We start from the raw sequence: 19217 nt of genomic DNA on the forward strand, positions 1-19217 counted from the left end.
TGTGTGCCCAGGTGGCCCTGCCTGCAGCAGCCTGGCCCTCATGCCCAGATCGTTGGCCCCTCCCAAGCCCCTTCCCTGGCAAGCCCAGGAGGGGGTGGAACTCTTGGAGGTGAGGCTGCCTGGTGGGCAGCTAGCACACTAGGGGCAAGGAAGGCATCCATCCACTGCAACCCCGTTGCCACTCCTAGCCCTAGAGGGTCAGAGACGTCTGGTCTAACATTCGCAGCAGGTGCCTGTGTGTGAACTAGGAATGGCATTCTCTCCGGGTAGGCACGGCTCTGTGGGCTTGGCCAGCAGGTACCACTTTTGTGAAACTGGCAAAGACTCCTTCTCTTGGGGGCATGCCCTGTGCTAGGATGCAAGGCTGTGGCGTGGGGAGTGGCTGGGCAGGACCGCAGCCCCACTTCCCCCTCCGAAAGTCCATATTCTTAGCGTGGTTGCAAGCGATGTGACCGCCGCCAGCTCTCAGCAGCCAGCGGCCTCCTCGCAGCCCGCCTGCAGCCACATTGGGTCCTCCGGGGCTCCTTCTTGCCCCAGCGCCTGTGCACTGGGGTTCTCTCCCCAGAACCAGCTTCCTGCTCTTTCTGGGCACACTGCTACTCATGCTATTGGTCTCAGTCCTTCCCCGACATCTGCGATTGGAAAGGACCCCGCCACCCATTCCTTTGACAGAGGCAGGCTATGTGGTGTCTTGTGCGTCCGCCCCTTCCCAAGGCCAGTGCTGCCTCCGAGCTCCACGAGGGCGGGGACTCCTGTTTGCCAGCAGATCGCCAGCATCCGGAGCAGCGCCTGACACATGGGCGACACTCAGCAGGTAAGGATTTGCTGCCTGACCAAAGGCCTGTTGAGTTCCTCCCGCAGGAGGCTTGGGACAAGCTCAGGCAGCAGGACTTTCAGAAAGGGCGGGACTGGCCACAGGGCACATGTTCCTCTGGGCATCCGGCATCGGATGTAGCTCTTAGCCCCGTCCCCTGCCCCAAAGGGCCCACTGACTCCCTCTCCAAGCCCTGGCCTGCCATTCCCTCATCTTTCTCAGGGTTCTTTGCTACTGCTCACTCACGTGTCCTGGGGAAGAAGGTTCGGCTACCCATGCGCTGGGCTCAGGAAAACAGCGTTAGCACCACCTTCACTTCTATTTTAACCAACAACTGATCTTGCTTCCAGCGGAGTTTTTCCAGCGCAGGGTTCTGAGCCAGTGCTCATTGCACACCTGACTCCACCCTTGGGAGCCGGCCATCTTAGGTGCCTGTCCTGAGAGGCAGGGACACTCCTGCCCCTTCGTGTTTCCCTCTCCCAAGGCAGAGCCTGAGTGGAGGTGCGGACTGAGGAAAAGCAGGTCCTAAGAGGAGCCGCCGAACCTCAACCAGCGGGTGGGGAAGGGATGGGTGGCCTGTCCAGCCCGGGGCCGGGCCTGTGGCTCCAGTGACCATGCCTGCGGCTCCAGTGACCGTGCCTGCAGTCTGAACTTGGCTGAGGGGCTGTGTACAGCTCTAGCTCCTTCTTCTAAATACACCACAGACGCAGCTTGTACTGAACTTGTACTTTATTCTTCCAGTGAACAATCAGTGAGCACTTGTTCGGGTAAGTGTGTGGTGCCAGACCTGGGATTGGGGGGATGACAAACGGGATTCCGAGACATTAGCCAGCCTTTGCCATGCCTCCAAGTCACAGTCTGGGGCATGTATAACTCACTAGAGGCCCAGTGCATGAACATTTGTGTACTGCGGGGGGTCCCCTCAGCCCGGCCTGCGCCCTCTTGCAGTCTGGGAGCCCTCAGGGGATGTCTGACTCTGTGGGAGGTGACTAGACAGGCCTATTAGGGGACGGAGCCAGCTGATGAGTGGCCGGCCCTGCCCCCCTCCCCCCATCGCCCCTCGGCTGCTGCTGGTCACCGCCGCCCCCCAATCACCATCCCCGCCCTCTCCCTGCTGGCACACACCTTGGCTGGCCTGGCACCACCTGCTTGCCCGGCCCCACCTACAGGTCATTCCACTGTTTGGTCGATTTGCATATTACACTTTTATTATATAGGATGTGCTAAGTCCAAAGTAAGAGTGTTGCCCGCAGGCCCACAGGGAGAGGAGCGCGTGGTAATCTGCCCACGCTGGGCAGGAAGGCTTCAGGGAGGACCTGCCACCTGCATGATGTCTCTGGAGGCCGGGACCTGGTAGGGATGGAGGCGGTCCAGGGAGAGGGGACAGCACATGCAGATATGGAGGCCAGATGTGGACAGTGAACTTGAGACAGAGCCTCTTTAACGAGGCTGAAATGGAGAACAGCTAACAGCAAGTGGTGAAAGACGAAGGGGAAAGGAAGGCAGTGTTACTTTGAGAGACTCCTGGTCACCTCTGACCCTTCCGTGCTGCCTACTTCTCCAAACAGACTGGGTGCCTGGAGGGGCAGCCTTACAGCTCCTGGCCGGGTCCTGTGCCTGCCCAGCTGCCCAGGGAGGAGCCCAGGTCTAGACAGGCTGGGGCAGGGCCACCTGGAGCCAGAGAGGGTCCCCCCACACGAAGCTGGGAAGGAGGTATGTGGATTTTCCTCTGATTACAAAGTGAGCAAGGGGCCTCCCTCGCCATTAACTTGCTGCACGCCCTCTTCACCAGCAGGAGACAGGGATCCCGGAGGGCAGTCCCTGCAGGCCTACCATAGTGTCTTGTGACTTCATGGGCCCTTCATGGCCCCATCTGGGAAGGGTTTTCATTTTTCTTCTTTTAGTTCTCCATTTTTAGTTGATAAATAACCAACTTTCTGGAAACAAGAGAAAGTCAAGTTCATGACTAGGTGAGGCAAACCAATAACCTAGGCCAGGAGCATTAGAATGGAGGCTGGGTCCAAGGCGGATGACAGGGGGAGTGGGCCTGAGGAGAGTCACTCAAGGGTACATGGAGTGAATAATCCCCAGCAATGATTAATATATACATTATCAAATTTAAAAATGAATAAATGTTTCTTTTCAGCAGATTTACTTTCTCAATGATGCTTGTCTTAGATTAATGATAATGCGAGTTCATGTTTCCAAAGTACAGGCAGCCTGCTCTGCATGGAGGGCTGAGGGGAGGAGGTGGGGTGGGTGGGGGAGGAAACTGTGGTGGAATGCTTTTCCACATCAGGGTGTTGGGAAAGCATTGGAATGCTTTCCCACATCAGGGTGTTGCTGGCAGCAGGGTGCTATAGGGGAAAGATGGGTGCCCTCGCCACCTTGCACAAAGCAATGCACCTCTTTGAGGCTCAGTTTCCCAATCAGCCTATCCTAAGCACAAGGGAACAGCATTTCAAAGATTAAACACCACACACACAGACACACACACACACAGACACAAATTGACAAATAGGAAAAGCTTTCAAAAATCTTATTCAAATTATTGCTGGATTTGTCTGTTAGTAAGATTTGTTTCTTTGCATGTGCTAATTGGTCTTGGCATTAATTAATCTGATTTTATTATATTCTCTAATTTGTCAGTATATCATTTTGTTATTGGGTGACAAAGCGCTTTGGAGGATTGTTAGATTTGGAATGTATTCCTCCCCCTTTTAAAGTTACTGAAGAAAAGTCATTATCAATTAAGTTAATTTGCATACACATTAGGTTAATTGGCTTAGTTTAGCCAAATTCGTGAAAATTTACATAGCAAATTGACCCTCTACATTTCACTTAAACATATGTAGCATAAAGAGTGGTGCATTTTGAGTTGCTAATGAAACTGAGGTTACTTTATACGCTTCTTTTAGTAAAAGAGGTCTAATTAGACCAAGTAATTTTTTATTTCATCCGTAATTGCAAAACAAATAAGCTTCTTGGCATTTTTTTTAGCGGAGGCATCACGGACAGGGACGCTAATGGGAGTCATGTTTTCCTAATTAGGCCCATCCGACTCCTGCTCACTGTTCCCGTGGAGGCCCTCCAGCCCTCTCCAGCCTCCTCCTAGGTGCTCTTCTGCCTGAGTTGCTAAGCCTCCTGCTATACCTATTAATAGAAGACTCCCCCACACAGAGCCAACGGAATTAAAAAATGTAACTGGGAAGGCAGGGTGGGAATTTTGACAGATTTGTTTTTTAATTTTTTTTTTTATGCCAGAGGAGAGAAAGTTGAATTCAAAAAAGGGTCTTGGTTTTCTCCATCAAGGGAAAAAAAAAGAGAAAAATAGCTTTTGTTCTCCCCCAAAAAGAGGTTGGCACAACACATTGGTAGTGTTTCAAAAGGGACTCCAGGGGCCAGCTGGCTCCGTGCTGGAAAATTGGCTGCTGTCTCCCCTCCAGTGCTCTGGGGGAGAGCTCACAGAATGAAGGGTAGCTGCACTGAATGGGACTGGGAGCTGAGGCTTTGCTGAGAGTGGAGGGAGGGGGCTTTGGCCTCTGTCCTGGAGGAGGGGGGTAGAAAGGAGGAACATGCTGGCAGGTATTGGTATAGTGAGACAGAAGCTGGGGGATTGGTGTGATGAGACAGAAGCTGGGGGGTTGGTGTGGTGAGACAGAGGCTGGGGGTTGATGTGGTGATAGAGAGGCTGGGGGGTTGGTGTGGTGATAGAGAAGCTAGGGGTTGGTGTGGTGATAGAGAGGCTGGGAGGTTGGTGTGGTGATAGAGAAGCTAGGGGTTGGTGTGGTGATAGAGAGGCTGGGAGGTTGGTGTGGTGATAGAGAAGCTGGGGGTTGGTGTGGTGATAGAGAGGCTGGGAGGTTGGTGTGGTGATAGAGAAGCTAGGGGTTGGTGTGGTGATAGAGAGGCTGGGGGTTGGTGTGGTGAGACAGGCTGTGTGCCACGGCTTCTCCTCATTCCACACCAAGGACACAGAAAGGCCTGACCCAGTGTCCTGTTGGGAATCATAGAGGAAGAGACTGTTTTGGACAGTCAGTGAGAGTGGGCAGGTTGGGTCAGAACGGGGAGCTGTGCCTTCAGCATGGAAACTGGTTCCAGTTGCAGCTCAAGGGTGCAGGAAGTGCTCCAATTTTTCTCTCCTCCCAGAGTGCCCATCCTCTGCAGCCTGACATTGCAGCTCTCCTCCTTGAGAAATGGGGTCTGTTTCTTCCCTCCTGGAATCTGGTGTCCTATGACTTCTTAGGACAACAGCATGTGGCAGGATGATGTCATGCCAGTTCCAAGCCTGGTCCTTAGAGGGCTCGCCTGGCTCTGTTCACGCTATTGAGACTCTGCTGCCACCCAGACCAGCCAGCTGGATGATCAGCTGAGGGGCCTGTGACCCGCTTGTCGCCATTGCCCCGTTGACAGTTCCCAGAAGCAGAGCTGTGCAGGGACCTGCACATGATCCCAGATTGCACAAGGGGTCCCAGTTGAATCCAGCCTAAGTTTCCAGAAGTGTGAGCTAAATAAATGGCTGCTGCTTTTAGGCACTAGTTTTTGGGGTGATTTGTTAAGCAGCAATAACTGGTCAATCATTAACCAGTTGTGTGTCTTTGGGAAAATCCCTCCTCCGGTCTGAGTCTGTAAAGCCAGTGGGTCCCGAGGATCTCTCAAGTTCCTTTCAGGTTTATAAAGCCCCCAAACATCATTGCTGTATCTAAGACAGCCTAACATTTCACCAGAAAGGACTCAGTGACGGCATTCTGGGCTGTGATCGGGCACTAGCACATGAGTTCCTCTCTAGATGAGAAGAGGATCTATATATATATATAAAGAACCAGGGTCTGTAACATCCAAAATGACTGAACGGACGACCTAACACTGGAAGTCAGTCCTGCAGTCAGTGATGGGTTGCCACGGTGACCCAGCACTGACTGCCGAGGGGGCTGTGGATCAGGCCTGGATAGAGGCCTGGAGAGAGAAGCAGGGTCTGATCCACAGCCTCCTTGGCAGCTGTTGATCAGCCCTTGCCTCTTTCTTTCTCTCCGGCCTCGCCAGCAGCCGTGGGGCTGCTGATCAGCCCCGCCTCTCTGATCAGGCCCGGAGACAGGCCCGGATATGCTGAATGGCATAGAAACCAACCAATCAGAACCAAATCTGGGTGAACTGCGAAGGCAGAACCTAAGGTGGGGGCTGAGGAGGGGTTTTAAGGGCAACAGCTGTTTGGTGTAAGATGTAAGAAAGCCGTTCAATTTTTTAATGACCGGTTTGGCAATATAGTGCATATGGCTGGCTATCAGTTCAGATATAGGGATTACGTATTTTTGTCTGCCAAGAGCATCTCCTCCTGCTGAAAAAGGCTCCCCCCCCACCCCACCATTTAAGCAATCCTATCCTATATAATCTATCTATACTAATAAAAGGGTTATATGCTAACTAGACTGGGTCGACTGGCCATCTTCCAGATTTCCGACTTCCTTCTGGACAAAGCCATGGTGGTGGGGGCCAAGGTAGAGGCAGTTAGGGGCAATCAGGCTGTCAGGGAAGGGCAGTTGGGGGTGAGATCAGGCTGGCAGGGGGTTAGGAGCAATCAGGCCAGCAGGGGAGGGCAGTTGGGGGCAACCAGGCCGGCAGGAGAGGGCAGTTGGGGGCGAGATAAGGCTGGCAGGCAGAGGGGTTAGGGGCAATCAGGCAGGCAGGCAGAGGTAGTTAGGGGTGATCAGGCAGGCAGGCAGGTGAGTGGTTAGGAGCCAGCAGTCCCAGATTGTGAGAGGGATGTCCGATTGGAGAGGGTGCAGGCTGGGCTGAGGGACCACCCCCCCCATGCATGAATTTTGTGTACTGGGCCACTAGTATACATATAAGAAGGAAAAAGAGCATTGTTGGGGCTCTGAAATATGATATGGTGACAAGGGGGTGTATGTGTATGTGAAGTTTTTGAGGATGAAGCACTGAACCTCCAGAGGTCAGTATGCTTTGAATAACCATGAATTTGTGGATACCAGTGATACAGCCAGTTCTGGGCTTGGCATCTCATTAAGGTAGGGCACCTAGCCTGTGCCTATCGGTCTAACCATAGACCCCAGAGGACCACGCCGAGGGGCAGTGTGGGCTGGTGAGGAGGGCCCAGCTGCCCTTTAGAATTGCGTTTCTCAGCTTTGTTTCACTGTCACAGATACCAGTGCCAGGCATGCACAAGACACTTGAGTGGCATGCTGAGTTACCCCCAATCTCTGGGTGGTCTGTACCTTTTCCTTTCCGTTCAAGAATATACTCGTAGTGCAATAATGAAGGATGGAGGTTCAGTGCTTAGCTTAGCTAGTCAGACCTTAGCATTTGTGAAATGAACAAATGGCCAACGAATAAACAGTGTTTCCTCCCCTGACAGTCTGATTGCCCCTAACTGCCTCTATCTTGGCCCCCATCACCATGGCTTTGTCCAGTGAACAAATAAACAGTGTTCTATGGATAAACTTGACTCCACTCTGATTTAACCATATACTGTATCTACAGATTTTACTCCTTTATTATTTAGAATCTATCACTTCTGAAATATCTCTCAACTGACAGAGCTCTGTGGGCTGAGATGCTGGAACATCCCATCATAGGAGATCCCACCTGCTGAGCTGGCGCCTGGGTAGTGTGCAGGCTCCAGGCAGGCCTGAGTGCTCTCTCTCTCTCTCTCTCTCTCTCTCTCTCTCTCTCTCTCTCTCTCTCTCATTACTGAGAACCAATCCAACCCCTGAGTTTTCATTGCCCTGGCCACACGCAGGAGCAGGCTCTTTCTCCTTTCCCGCCAGCCCTTGCAGTCCAAGTGCCAGCATTCATTGTGGTCAAGCAGGACTGACTAGGGGTGGCGCGAGGCCCGAGCCTGCGAGGGGCAGTGCTGAATCTCGCATCAGAAGCCCAGGCATATCCGAATGGGGAGTGGCAGGAGCAGGTCCTGGGCCAGTCAGAGTCCTGGGTGGCAGAGAGGAGGATGCAGGGGAGGAAGTCAGGGTGGTGAGTGCCTCTCCCCGTCCCTTTCAGCCTGCCCACTTGCTGGATGGCCCTCCCACCTCGCCTCCTCATGCCCCGAGGCTGCGTGGTTCCATGGCATTTTTTTTGCACCCACTACTGCCTTACACCATTGTGTCTGTTTCCTATAATGACTCCATTGTGGGAGGGAAGGGCCACACTTCCTCATCTTTGCATCCACCCAGCATCAAGCAGACACCTTGTACATGGAATTATGTGTTTAAAAAGTGAGCGAGCTGTTTCTGAGCCGAGAGGTCTGACTAAGGTCCCAGAGGTCACAATCCATGGGCGCCCCCTTATCTGTAAATGCAGTCCTGTCTTAGGGCAGAAACTTCATGTGAAGGGCAAATCATAGAGCCAGGCATGGAATGTGCATGCGTGATGGGTCAGTGGCACCCAGCGGGGTCAGGGGTGACGTGGACAGCTGGCCCCCGCTCCCTAAGACCTCCAGGTCCACTTCTTTTGAACACTTCTGGTGGAAGCAGCATGCCTAAGGCCTGCCAGGTGAGACAGTTTCCCAGCAGCTGCGGGTCCAGGAGTCAGAAGATAAGAGGGTTAGTCTTGACTATCATTATTGGCTAAAAGATATCCAGGCCAAAATAATGTAGGTGGATGCACTTTATAAAATGTAAAAATTATTACACAAAGGCAAGGTATTGCTGTGTGGCTTCTCCTCTGAGGAATTGCCTGGGCCCCGATTTTATCACCAGTCAAGGACCAGTCAGGGTTGGGTATGCCACGTCCCATCCCGTGGGCCTCGCCCCCTGTCCCCTTGATGATCCAGGAACAAAGTAGAAAATGGCATTTCTGAATGAGGCTGACGGTTCACCAGGAAGGAAAACCCACCCAGTGTGACTCAGAGTTTGGAGGCTCAGATAGAATGAAGGAAATGTTAATGTATTCACATTGCTTTGCCTCCTGCCTACACAGGCATAAGCAGGAAGGAGGGAGGATGTGGTGGGAGAGGGGACAGGGGATGGGGGTGGTTTGCTGATGGGCTCTGGGGGTGAGGGCAGGGGACTGCAGGGTCCCAAGTCTGCCTGGCTGTGCATCTGGGCCCGAGATCCCCAGGGACAGGGAGGGTGTGCTGGCATCTGGTCTCTGCCAAGTGAGTCTGCCTCCTGGAATGCAGGACCAGCGTGGGCACAAGGATAGAGCAGAGGTCCCTGGGGGTCATGTGTACCCGAGCAGGAGGTGGGGGTGTCGAGGGATGCAAGTGGGATAACCCACACTGTCTGCTGTCTGCCTTGGTGCTGGGGCTTGTCAATGGCAAACAGCTGTTTAGAATTGATGTCTTCCAAAAGAGGCCCCTGAATGCTGTACGCTTAATAAGATCTATGTGTCTGTGCATTTATGCAGGGAGCTGGTTCCCCAGGGCACACAGCCGGCATGCACCACCACATGGAGCAATCCCCCGGGACGCTGCCTCTTTCCTCCCCTCCTGCAGGGGCTCCAGGGCCGAGCCCCGAGGGGCTGAAATGAGCAGCTGCCAGGTTGATGGGTGTATGTGGTGGTACCTGGTATCAGCAGTTCTGCTACTTCACTTTCCATTCCTGAGTGCAAGCATCTGCTGCATCATTTGCCAAGCGCCCACTGGGTGCCACTGAGGGTGGCATACAGGTAGAGGCCACCCAGCCCCCTCTCCCAGGCTCATAGGCTACAGCCATCTCGGCCTGGGACCCCCTCGCTGCCTAGCAGCTGGAGGTGGGAGATGCCCAACAGATGTGATTATGGGGAAAGATTCTCCCCTAATGTCCAGCCAGACTCAGGCCTGCTCTCTGTTCAGTTCAATTATGGGGCCAGTAGGGGGGCCCCTAAGTGCTGCTAGGAGTCTGGTGCTGGCCCTTTGGGATTCTAAGAAGGAAGGTGCTCTAGAATGAAGGTGCTCTGCAGGGTGGCCGTCGTAGAGGAGAAGGCATCAGGAAATGACATGGCATACTTGTCATGGGGGGTTTACCTCATCCTTCCCACTGTCTGACAACTCAGCATCGTCCAAGTGAACCCCCACTGGGGGGACCCCAAGAAGAGGAAGGCCTGTGAGGAGCTTGGAAGTGCAGGGAGAGGAGGCCCCACCAGGAGCATCAGTCACGAGGGCTCTGAACAGCCCCAGGAGGCACCCCTTGCTGTTGGCTGGCTCACCTGCAGCCCTCACTTGGGAGGAAGCGCCTACTCCCCTTTTTCTGCCCTCTCCTCCTTCTTGGGCCTCGAATGTGTTAAATGCCGGTTTTCATGGTCTGATGGAGAATTTTCCACTAATGCAGAGTATTACCTAGTTAATATGACTAGAATAGACAGTGATTTTACACGGTGAGGCTGTTGCCTTCTGAGCTCACAGTTCCATTGCCGTGGGCCGGGTGCTGCACCCCTGGAATCTGATGAGCCGAGGCCCTTGGCAAATGGGCTTCCTGCTCCCTCCCGGAGGCTGAGACAGGAGGCCAGCGGGCTGGGCGTGGCTGCACAGCCCTGCACTCACTCTCTCCTTCCTTTCTTTACTCAGCGATGGACTCGTTCAGGCTTCTATTTATGTTAATTCCTTTCATTCATCCTTCAGCAAGCTCTTAGTGTGGGCCTGTGAGAGCCTGACCCAGCGGGAGGCCTGGGGGTACAGAGATGCCGAAGCCCAGTCCCTGTCCCTGAGGCACGCACAGGCATGCCAAGGAAATGTTGCAGGCTGCCAAGGACACCACGATGGGCCACGGGGTAATCTACAGTCCATCTTGTCCTCCCCTCTGCCGGGCCTGTGGGGGCCCACGGCAGAGCCTGGCGGCTTGGGGCTGAGGCACACTCCACAGGGGCTGAGCCTGGCTGCCCCTCAAGGTCTTCCATCAAGCCGGTTATTAGGATGTTGAAGTGGCAAAGGGATCAAGAACTGGGTACAAAGAAACCACATCCTAGAGAGAGAGCTGACAGCGGGCTTCCGTAAGGCTTATCAAAAGACACACTTGACCCGCTCACACCCACCTCACCACACCAGTGTCCAGCGCCCCCGTCTGTGGAAGAAGAGGGCCCACTGGTATAGTGGCAACTGCTGTGCCACCTCTCCCTCCCCACAGCCTCTCAGGGAGGTGCCGAGGGAGCCGCTCTGGAGACTGGCAGTGCTTGTAGGCAGAGAGGGTGCAGCCACCGCCTAAGGAGACGCTAGGGCTGGGGCTGGGCGGGGCGGCGGGTTCTGGTGTCCTCTGCGGTGTCTCTCCTGGAGGCTTCCGAGGGGGAAGGCAGGAAGGGAATGAGGAGCAGAGTGCGTGTTGGAGCAGCTGGGCCAAGGCTAGACACACTGGTGCAATGGGTCTGGGGAGAAGAGGGGAGCTTCTGCCTCCATCCTAATTCTCTCCACTCTCTCATGGATGGGACAGAGCAGGGTGTGGAGGAGGGCGTGGCTGGCAGGCCATCTACTGTGGGGGACAGACCCTGGGAGGGCCCCGGGTAGCCAGGGCTGTCCCCTCCTGACATGAGTCTCTCCGTGAGGGCAGCAGTCTAGGACAACCACGTACACTGCTCATGGGCGGTGCTCCCGGTGGGAGATGGGACCAGGCTGAGCCATTAGAGGCGGGCACCTTCCCCGGTGAAGCTGCCAGTCACCCAGAATGGCCCCAGCTGCCTCTCCTAACCCCATGCCTATTCCCAGCACCAGAGGGCCCAGACTCAGGAGGGTGACTGGAAGTTAGGGGATCTGGTCCTGAGAAATTCCAGGAAACATGTGGAAGGTGGGGTAGGAGAAACATATGTCACAGACATACCCCACTAGTACAAATGGTTTAATAAGCCAGCTCAACAGAAATGGGGGAAGGCATTCTGATCAGAAGGAAGTCAGGAGGGGTGCCAGTGCATGTCTGGCAGGCAGTGGGTAAGTGGTGGGCACGGAGGAGGCCACCACGTGCTCTCAGAAAGCACCTAGAAGTGATCTGGTTGGGTCTCACCCCTGGACAGCCTCATCCCTTTCAGCGCAGTTGCCACCACAGCCTTACCTGGGCCAGGGGAGGACACTACCTGCCCAGCACATCAGAAGGTCCCACTTGTCCCCTTACAGCACCCACACTAACAAATGCAGTGAAGAACCCACGGAGCCTCATTCCTGGGCTCCAGGGCTCAGTGCTCTGTGGAGTGACTGGAAGCAAACACCACCCTCAGGAGGAGCCCAGGCCCCAGGGGATGCTCTCCAGGGCTCCGGCTGGGCTCCCGGAGCAGAGGCAGCTGAGGGAGAACATGCAGGTTAGTGGGCTGAGCTGCCACCCACGTCAAGGAGACAGTGCTGGGGGGAGAGGGTGGGTCCTGGAGACGGAGGGCTGGGATTTAGGCAGTGGAAGTGCTTAGATATAAGACCAATTAATTAACTTGTCAAATCCTTCCTCTCAGATAGCTCCGTGCAATAGATTGCTTCATAATGAAGTATCCACGGGGCTGAGCATCCATGTTCTTGTTTTCTTTGTGTTCAAAATCAAATTCGGGAGCTATTCACTAATTAGCGTGGCATTTGCAATAGTTGCATGTAAAAACTCAGCCACATTTTGCAACGTTAAACTCGCATCTCTCTTCAGTGTGTCCATACGTAGATCTGACAGAACCTGCGCAAAGCGTGGCCCAGATCCCCCAAGTCCCTGTGAGGGTCTCGTGTTTTGTGAGAAGCAGTGATGAAAATGAACTTTTATAACTTTCAGAACAGTATTTGTCATATGTGCCCATATTATGTTTGAAAATAAGTAAAATTCAATGCTCATTTTTGAACCCACAGAAGTGGGGCTTTAAGAATTTTATTGTCATTTCTAATATCTCCTGCCTTAGCAGAGAATTTTCTCCAAATTGAAATGAATTAGAACACTATCTAAGAACTAAAATGACTCAAGAAATGTCTCAGTTGGCATTGATCTCAATAGAACACAAAGTATGTAAACATCTCGACTATAACAACATAATTAGGGATTCTGTTTAAATAAAAGCAAGAAAAATAATTTTGGAGTAAATATACAATGGTTTTTGAGTTATTTTATCTTTGTTTTGTTGCTCATCCAAACATTGTCAGCCCCAAACATGTGCAATAATAACTAAACTCATCCATCTTTGATATTTGCCAACTTCCAGTCAGATGAGAAGGAATCATGAAAACACGAACTGGAAAAGCTATGTGCACCCCATGCTCACAGCAGCACTGTTCACTGCAGCCAAGAGATGGGAGCACCCAGTGTCTATCGGTGATGAAAGGATAAAGAAAATGTGGTATTTATAGCTACATACACACAATGGAATGTTATTTGACCATAAAAAAAGAAGGAAATCTTGCCATTTATGACAACATGGATGAATCTTAAGGGGATTATGCTAAGTGAAATAATCAGGCAGAGAAAGCAATACAACATTATCTCACTTATATGTGAGATTAAGAAAAAATCACCAAACACAAAGATACCGAGAACGTGTTGGTTGATAGAGCTGGGTGGGGCGGGGCAGGGTGGGATGGGCAAAGGAAGTCAAAAGGTACGAACTTCCAGTTACAAAATGAGTAAGTCATGGAGTGTGATGTGCAGCATGGAGGCTGTAGGTAATAATTGTTTGTTTGAAAGTTGCTAAGAGAGTAGATCTTAAAAGTTCTCAGCACAGGAAAAAAATGCATAACTATGTGTTGCGATGGATGTTAACTAGGTTTACTTTGGTGGTCATTTCACAATACAGACAAATATCAAATCATATGTTGTACACCTGAAACTATGTTTTATATATATATATATATATATACATATATATATATATATATATTTATTTATTTATTTTATTTTATTTTTTGATAGAGGGAGGAAAGGAGAGAGAAACATCAATGCAAGAGAGACACATCCATTGGTTACCTCCTGCTTACATCCTGACCAGAAATAATTGAACCCACAACCTTCCGGTGCCCAGGACGATGCTCCCACCCACTGAGCCGCCTGGCCAGGGCTGTTACATTTTAGCTCTATTTCGGTTTTCAAAAGCCCATGGTCTCACTTAGAGTTTCCCTTTGTCATCATGACGATGCCATCATCAAGGGAAGAGGCTGAGCATTTCTATCACACAGTCTGTTATCTTCATTTGTCCCTTTTAAATATTTAGGCCTCTGGTTTGCAGGCTCCTGTTGCCCTGGAGCACCCTCCCCACAATGTTAGAAGGAGGTCTGCTCATTCCTTGTGAATATGTTATGGACTTATCCCTACCCCAGCCTTGGTACTGGCATTGCAGCCTTTGAAGACACAGAGAGGGTTGAGAAATGGTCTAACACCTCAACAGGAAAGCTTAGGGGCTGGAAGGCTTTCCTGCCCTGCTCCATCGCTTTACAGGCGAGGAAATGGAGTTACAGGGAGGCCCAGTGCCCTGGCAAGGTCCTGCAGCTGATGAAGCACCTGGAGGCCCTGGACCAGGGCTGTCTGCGGGGGAGTGGGCAGCAGAGGGGTTTCGTCCAAGCACCTGCACCTCAGCGGCCCCTCCCAGGCTCTAGCAGCTCCTTGGGTGGCGCTGTGGCTGTGCAGAGGTGGTGCGGGAGGTGTGGGGCAGGGAGAAGGTGGCCCTCCCCGGCCTGTCACCCACAGCACGTCTCTGTCTAGAGGTGATGACAGAGGGGAATCAGGATGTGGTCCTGGCGCTTCCACTCACCTGCTCTTTCCCTCCCTGTAGATGAGCCTGGACAGAAGGAGCCCTCAGATGGCATTCAACTCCCACTTCCGATGTCTGAGTGGCTCCCCAAGGGCTGCAGGTTGTGGAACCCGATCCGTGTTTCTCCTTCATTTCTGAAACCACGCGCACTTGCTGGAACGCTGACTCCATCTGGTCTTGATTCACTTCCACCTGATTCCACTCCCTGCTGGGACACGCGGCATCGCCCCAGACACCTTGGGGAGCTGCTCTCGCCAGCTCCCTGGCTGTCCTCCCCTGAGGCTGAGCAGCTCCAGTGCTGCCCAGAGCTCTCTTTGGGGCCCGCAGGGAGGAGTAGCATTGTCTGCTGAGCAGGCCCCGCCCTCCTCCCCCGGGGCAGGCTGGGCTGGGCTCCCCAAGCTCCCTTCCGGGGCCTCCTGGCCTGGGCTCTCCCTCCAGGAAGGTCAGCCTTGGAAGCTTTGCTCTCTCTTTACAACTGCGTCTCCTGCATGCCCACCCCCGTCTGTCCTCTTGCTCTTCTTCCACCCCTTTCTATCAGGGACGGGAGTACAGTGGTTAGAACATGGCTGAGTGTGAATCCAGCTCCCCTGTTGATGGGCTGTAAGACTTTCTCTGAGGTGATACTCTTATGTGTGAACTGGGCGTAGTACTTCCTACCCCTGGGCTGGTGCATTGGCGCCTGTGGCGGAGCAGTAAGCACCCTTTTTCACCTCCTGAGCACCGGGCAGCACTTTGTTAGTTGCCCCGGGTTTCCTCCCGATTTGATTAACAGCCTCCACCTTGTGCTTCATTTCCAAGTAAAATAATCTGAGCCTGCACCCCACACACCCTCCAGAGTCGCTCTCCCCCGTGGTCCCCAGGGCGCTGGGGGCCCTGTGTCCTCCTGGCGCAGTTCTGGAGTCCCCGCTGAGGCCTCGCTCTCCACCATGCATTGCTGCCTGCCCAGGCTTGCCCACAGGGAGTCCAGCCTGCTCCCTCCCTCAGATACCACTCGTGCAAGTTGTGCTTTAATGGCAATTTGTACGGGACCTATGAGAATGGAGGGCATCGTGTGTGCAAGGAGAGAAAACACTGACGTTGAGTGGTACACGCCATGGGTCATAGGTCATGGAGTTTGCTGCATGGGATGAGGGGAAGTGGGCCAGGTGAGGCATCAAGCAGGGGGGACACGTGGGCAAATATTCTCAGGCCCCTGGCAACAGACTGCCCTCTCTCCTCCAGTCCATGGCCTCCTGGCTCTCCCCTCCCTGGGAACCGGGCGTGGCATGTGACCGAGGTCCCTGATGAGAACATGAGTGCAAGTGATGTGGACTGGTGACTCCAACCTGGCCATGGAAAGCTCCCAGCAACCCCCCTTGCTCTGCCCTGTGACTGTGGTGGTGCCCTCGGGGCCTCCGCAGAGGAAGCGGAGGTGGAGGGAGAGCTGTTCTCACCCACCAGGAGAGCTCTGTGTCCTGCATGTGAGTGAGGAAGAAACTTCTTGAGTCTGAGCCATTTTACCTTTGGGGGTCTATTTGTTTTAGCAGTGTGCAGTACCCTAACGAATATACACCCCAAACTGTTCTTCTTTAGGTTTGCCCTGCTTGCACTGCTTGAGTAATGTCAGCCTTCCTTGGCAGACTGAGCTACACAGGGCAGGGACCACGCTTTCCCATCATCCTGACCCCTGCCTGGAGGGTGGCAGGTGCTTCAGGAAGAGGTGCCTCATCGAATGAGTGGAATGGAAGATCGGAAACACTGTGGTGCCCCCTGGAAGGCGGGCGGTGCAGCACTGCCCTGCCCCGTGGGCTCCGCCCTGCTCTGCCTGCACCCTGGCCTGCGCTGCAGCCTCATTATCACTCTGACATTGCGCGTACACCTGAGTCCTGCTGCTCTCACTGCTGGAGCCCTGAACTTGTCTCAGCCACCAGTGTCCTGCGATGCCGCGTGGTGCATGGACCTGCTTCCTCTGTTCTGCGGAGCCCAGCCAGCTCTGGGAACGGCCTCACAGCGCAGTAACTGGTAACCCTGCATAGCTGGTCAAATCACAGCTCCTGGGCTCTGGGGGTTGGGTTAAAGCAGGTGAAGAGAGTAGCCCAAGAACATGTATGCATAGCCACATGGACACAGATGACAGAGCGCTGGAGGCTGGGGCAGGGGTGGGGGCTGGGTGGAGGTGGGCAAAGGGGGCAGGGAAACATCTGCAGTAGTGTCAGCAAATAAACAACAAAACCCCCAATAAACAAACAAGGCAAAACGTATGCCAGGGTTTGAATTCTGGCTGTACCACTGACTAGCTGTGTTGCCTTTTGGAACCGAATAATCTCTCTGTGCCTGACGGTCTTCATCTGAGTGGTCAGGACACTGACAGGAAAATGGCCGTGAGTGCTGAGTGACAGCCATGCACACCACTTAGAACAGTGCCCGGTGCTCTGCAGACCCTGGGAAAAGGTGCTGTTAGTACCTCCTGTGCTTTCCAGCTCACATGTCACTTAGCACCCCTCCTGCACCCTAGGAGAAATTGGGTGCAAGGAAAATGGACACTCAACACAGTCTGATTCAAATGCTACTGTTGATAAGTTCAAGACATCTCCGCCAGTTTTTCACAGGCGGAACCAGGAGAAGCCCGGTCCAGAAAGGGTACAGGAACTGCTAGTGAGTGGTAGAATGGGATTCAAACCCAGTCCCCGGCCCTCAATCTCTATAAGGAGCGTACTTGCTATTCTGCTGCTCCTGAGGACAGCTCCCAGGTAGAGCAGGGAGGCCCTTTTATGCCCAGGCCCAGGCTCCTCGATGCCACCCGCCACATACACAGCCCAGCAGCACCTCCGAGTCCATTGGACAGGTGGGCTCAGTGGTCCCTTCTGAACCGGACCAGTGTCCAGCTCGTGTCCTGTTAGTATTCTGCCAACCTGCAGGCTGTCTTCTCCTGCAAGTCCCCTGCCATGGTTGCAGGCTTTGGCCCTTACACCTAGCACCTCCTACTGCTCTCTGTTGTCTGCCTTCCCCAGTTCAAGCTCCAAGCCCTGAACTTTCCTGACTTCTCTTCCCCCAGAGAGGAGGCCCCAGTTCCCCCTCTCACAGACCCTGCCAGGTGACAGCTCAATGGACCACAGGCTCCTGCAATTTGCCAGGATGAGTGAAGGGGGCAGTAGTGAGTTATCCTACTAGTCTTATTGGTATTTTGCACAGGGGAGTCTCAGGCATAGTTCTGGGTAGCAGGCCAGGCGAGGTGACTTAGCAGAAGGCTTTCAAAGAGCTTCCTCGGCCCATACACCTGCAGACCCGGCCTGGCCCTGCTGTCACTCAGCCCCTCACTCATGTCTCACCTCTCCCATGGGGGTGCCACGGAGAAGTCATCTCCCAGCTAAAGATTCAGCTCTTTCCACAGCCTCTCACCTGAGATCCCAGACTCCTGCCAGCGCCTTGGGCTGGCCTGTGGGGCAGGCTCTTGCAAAGGCTTCTGGGAGGTGCAGCTCCAGCAGCAAACAGCTGCCAAGGCCCATCCATTTTCTTCTGTGCATTTGCAAGGTGCATAATTAAGAGCTCTGCTGGGGGAATAAAGCACCATTAGCTTTGTTTAGCATATGATGCCTGGCCTAGCGCACGCCAGGGCCCCACGCCGCATAAGACATTAAGGTAAGATTCTAGAAATGGCTTCACAGTTGCTTGATGGGATATGCTCTGTGTTAATTCCAAATGAATATTTGCCATTCAGGCTTTTATATGCTTCAGCACCAGCAGTGATTCTGAAAGGTGGGCTCCCCCACCAAACACGTTTTATTTAACTATCAGATCACTTACACAGAGTTCTTAAGACTCCCCCACTCACCCTTTTGTTTTGCTTCCATCTCTTTTCTCTTCTGGTCCTGCCTTCCTTTGTCCTTCTCCTCCTCTCTCCTGCCCTCACCTGTACCCTCAGCCTGCAGAGCCGAAGCTCCGTCTCTGGCGGGATGGAATGACAGGAAGTGGCACCAAGAATCCTGGAGTGAGGGAGAGGCAGAGCTGGGCCAGCTCCTCTGGATCCTAGCTGGATGGGATCAGACACCCCCTGCTGACCCCACCTGAGGTGCCCAAAAGGAGAGAGGCTGGAACCCCCGAAGGAGGGATGGAAGAGCACGGAACTGGGGAGGAGAGCGACGTGGGAGAAGATGGAGGTCCACTGTGAGAAAGGGAGGAGGTTCTCACGGCCTCCTAGAACCAGTGGGTGTGGAGCCTTACTTTCAGGGCAAATGGAGTGAACATAGGAACTCATGAAGACCGGAGGAGTGGTGGACACCCCCACAGCACCCGGGGAAGGGCTGTTCGTGGCCCGCCCAAGAGCCAGGCCAGGAGAGGTAGTCCCTTACCTTGGCCTCACTGGGGGAGTAGAGGATGCTGGAAGGAGGGAGGGAATGTTGGCAAAACTTAGCCAGCACCATCTTGAAAAACTGTGGTGCGCCTCACACTTGGCTCAGAGGTTATGTAAGCCAACCCCACCCATCAAGCCCCTCTATCCATCCCTACTATGGCTGTTCCTTCCCCAACAACATGGAATGACACAGAGCCCATTGCAGGCCGTGCTGAGGATTACACACGAGAAAGACTTCCTGCAACTTCTGGGCTGTCCGGGTCCAGGTGCCACGTGGAGGTATCCAGGGAGACTGTCTGCCCCTCTACCACGTCATGTTCTCACATAATTTGCCTTCACCTGCCAGAGTTCTTCTAAGTGTCTTTTTGGCTTTAACAACCCTCATCATAACCCTTCTTGATATTTATCACAGTTCTCGCTATTGCGTCCTTGCAGGCTGTGGTGCAGCGGGTCCCA

This window comes from Plecotus auritus (genome assembly GCF_963455305.1).
Source record: "Plecotus auritus genome assembly, chromosome: 9".
NCBI classification, from domain to species: domain Eukaryota; kingdom Metazoa; phylum Chordata; class Mammalia; order Chiroptera; family Vespertilionidae; genus Plecotus; species Plecotus auritus.